The sequence below is a fragment of the Ixodes scapularis genome, unplaced genomic scaffold (genome assembly GCF_016920785.2).
Source record: "Ixodes scapularis isolate PalLabHiFi unplaced genomic scaffold, ASM1692078v2 PGA_scaffold10__122_contigs__length_95168666, whole genome shotgun sequence".
Lineage (NCBI taxonomy): Eukaryota > Metazoa > Arthropoda > Arachnida > Ixodida > Ixodidae > Ixodes > Ixodes scapularis.
The window spans coordinates 12750279-12754120 of NW_024609836.1; positions in this window are offsets into that span (position 1 = coordinate 12750279).

The window sequence follows — 3842 nt, forward strand, 5'->3', positions numbered from 1 at the left end:
GCTGAGATAAACATCTGCTATCGGAACCACTTCTGTTGATTCCTTTGCTTGGCGTACACAGAGACGCTACACGCCGACTACCGAAAACGTACCCTGCTAAGCGTGCGACAGGCTAGCGTCTCTCGATTGCTCCGGCTCATGCGTACTTTTTTTTTTTTTTAAATCTTGTACGAAGAAAAAATTAACTTGCTAAACATTATCACTTAGAAACTATCGCCCACCCCTGCGCTGCCAATCTGACCACCCCGGAGCACTCTTACGGGCTGTAAACATTATGAACTTGTCAACTACGGGTATGTATAAGACACAGAAACAATGCAATAATATTTTTGCACATCATGCTCATAGATACTATTGGCGTTATTTTGGAAGAGTTAAAATATCGAAGATAGCATTTTTTAAAATTGATTTAGTAAATTGTGCATATTTAGTAAAATGCCTCGATTTGAGCGTTTCTCGTAAACTTTTCCTGCTAATCAGTACAACAATATAGCCAAATAGAGGACAACACGCTGGCAAAGTTTGAAAACGGGCTTGAATAAATGCGGACAAAAAAAAAGTTAAAACTTTGGCAGTATTGCTCAATGTGCCGTCGTCTGTGCGATTTTTTATTTCAAAATAAGGACGTCGATACGTAGTGATAAATAATTTGGGTCAACCATCCCGATACGGGCCAGCAGCCACAACACATTTTGGGGGAGAGCTGCCTGAAATGCCAATTTTGCTAAATCCACAGACAACGCTTCAGATTGAGCAGGTGTTTCTGACTTGTTTTCTTGAAGGTAAGTAACTTTGGGGGGGGGGGGGGGGGGCGGTTCCCTAAAACAAAGACCGGTTCCGTTTTCTGGGCATTGAGGCAGCAAGATGCATTTTTCTGGTCAAAATTAAAAACTGTCACCGGACACGGTCGGCCGTTCTTATCTGAAGACAGAGTCGTCCTAGAGAAAACTGCCGCGGCATAACATAACAGAATTGCATGTATATTTGACGCACAAATATCAGTAAGCTAGGTGGCCTCTTTACGTTTTATTTATGTAGAGTACGCTTGCAACATCACATTTTAATGCTTTCTTTTAGTGGGTAGAGGAAAATCGGACCCTTCACGTAACATATTTTTGTAGCTTTACTTTTTCGAGTACAAAAGAGGGATTTTAGTAGTGGAGGAGAAGTAACCAAACTTAGGAACGACTATAGAGACACGACAAGAAATGTAGAAACGAAAACTGGTGGTCAGTCAAGTGCAAAACAAGCACCCAGGAGATTTTATTCACATTGCGTGGTCGCATTTTAATATTGCAATTATGAAATTCGTCTAAACTTGGAAAATAGACGCAAGTGGAAACGTTCTCAATTGAAAGAAAGCATGTTGTTCCTTTCCTCACTCAGAATACTGTAGCGGGACTTCGTTCTTCCTCCACAACCCCAACACAGTGAAGACGATGACAAGTTAATGTTTCAAAGGCCTGCGCATAGAATGATAACATCATGTCCCTTGATTGCAGATTAGCGCAGTCTTCAGGCACGGGTCCGCCCAAGTTGAAGGACTGGAGGCGGTCACAAACTGGAGTCGATAAGACTGTTTGCCGAGCCGACCAAGTCTTGCGCTAGAACGTATAAATAGCAGATTGGTTAAAAGCAGAGTCAATAATTATGTTCAATGCAGGACACCAAGTAACAGTTGTGAGCTTCCATGAAAATTTCAAACTAGGTAATGATAGCGACGTACTTCGTCCCTCGAACACATCCGAATCTGGAAGCAATCTGTTTACAACAGAAGCTGTACGTTTATTCAGTGTGTGGTTCGCACCAACCTGAAGTACACAAAGTGATTCTCAATCGATCGTGGCAATCGCACCATTCTGATAAAGTGAAAATGTACATCACTTGCGACAGAAATCATAACTGAATGGGGACGATATAAAAAAAGTTCTTACCTCTTGATTTCGGTTTTCTTCGGGAAGGCCAGCCGACTGACATATCGCGACTGAAAAGTCTAGGCCCTCTAAATCAATAACGACCACAACAGAGCGGTCGTGCGCGAACAGCCGTCACCGCCGGATGGACAACATATCGGCGTTCAGAGTTCTGCGAATCCTCCGGAGAAGTCACTCCCCGCGAACATTCACCGACCACACTCCGCACCCCTCTAGCCCCTCGGGACGACTGCCGGCCGCGGCCCGCCGCCGCCGCTGCCGTGGGCGACTCGGCACGAGCCTCAAAAACCCGCGAATCCGCTGCGAGCATCGAATGCGACGTCATCACGTGTCATTTACGTCACCCTACCGAAGGAGACGTGAAGCGCCGTCCGCGAATTTCTCGGGGCACGGAAGCACTGTGAAGGCTGTCACTAGCGGCGTTTTGGTTGCGTTTCGACTACACTGAAGGAAATGCAACTGTAACGAACAAAAATGTGGTTTACCTTCTTTCCCGAGGAGTTTTAAGGGACACGAGCTCTCATTCCGTTGCTAGACCCAGATACGTTACGCACTCATTCGCCTCGGAGGGAGAGCGCCTCTTCACGCCTTCGACGCGCGCGCCATCTAGATTCTTCAAAAGTCCCTATCGGAGATGAAAATCGAGGAGCGCTCCCTCTTAAGAAGTGTGCTAAGGATTCCGCGAAACGACGCAGAAAGGCATTGGGTATCTTATCAGGCCCAGGTGACTTTTTCGTTTTCAAGTTCAATAACATGGAAAATACGCCTGCAAGCGATATGCAATCAGCATTCAGGTAGGACGGCTCATGATTTTTATACTCGTACATTTCAGCGTCAGAAAAAACTGACTGGAAGTATCCATTAAAATGACGAGCGATCACTATGGTGTCATCAATCACTGTACTGTCAACACATATTTGGTCGATGGGTTTTCTTTTGTTGCTTAGGTAGCTCCAAAACTTCTGCGGGTCGTTTTTAATAAAATTAGGCACAGTATTAGAAAAATAATAATCACGAGACTGCTGAACGTGCCGCCCTAGCTCGTCCTACATGTCCTGAAGGCGACCGTTGTTTCTACGTTTAGTTTTTTTAAGGCGTCTAATCCTTCACTTTAGGTGAACTATTTTCGGATTCACCCAGGGGTTAGCCCTATTAACACGCTTTTTCTTAATGGGGACAAAGTTATCCAAACAGTAGTTGCAAATAACCTTAAATTTGTTCCATAAAACTTGCACGTCTGAGTCGTTAAAACTGTCAAGTGCCAAATCCAGATTTAGGGTTTATAGCGTCCTGCCCACTGCACCTACCTTGTTCAATAAAATCTAAATTTTGGTTAAAAAAAAGTGAAAGCCGTTTACAACTCCCTGTAACGCCGAATTAGAGCGCAGCTCTTGAGGAGGAGGAGGGAAGGGTACTGGGGTGTGGGGTCAACTGACCGGAGGGAGGGGTCACGTGACCTGGGGTCACGTGACGATGACAATGCCGAGGATTTCATCAGTAACATCACTGATGACGTCATCAGTGACGATGACGTCATCGGGGGTCACGTTACCTTGGGGGGTCATGTGACCTCAGGGGAGTCACGTGACTTCGGGGGTCACGTGACCTTGGGGAGGGGGTCACGTGACCTCCGGGGGTCACGTTACCTTGGGAGGAGTCACGTGACATTGGGGGGGTCACATGACCTGGGGGGGGTCACGTGACCTTGGGGGTCACGTGACCTTGGGGTGACCTTGGTTACGCCGACGGCGACGGCGACGCCAACGGCGACGGCGACGCCGCTCAAGCCGGAAACAGGCGCCTAAGAGCTGCGCTCTAAAAAACATCCGCATAAGAAGAACCTAGGTGCATCACCTGATTCCGGGTGGGCTACCTGTTGAGATATTATGGTAGGTGTAAAACAGGCCA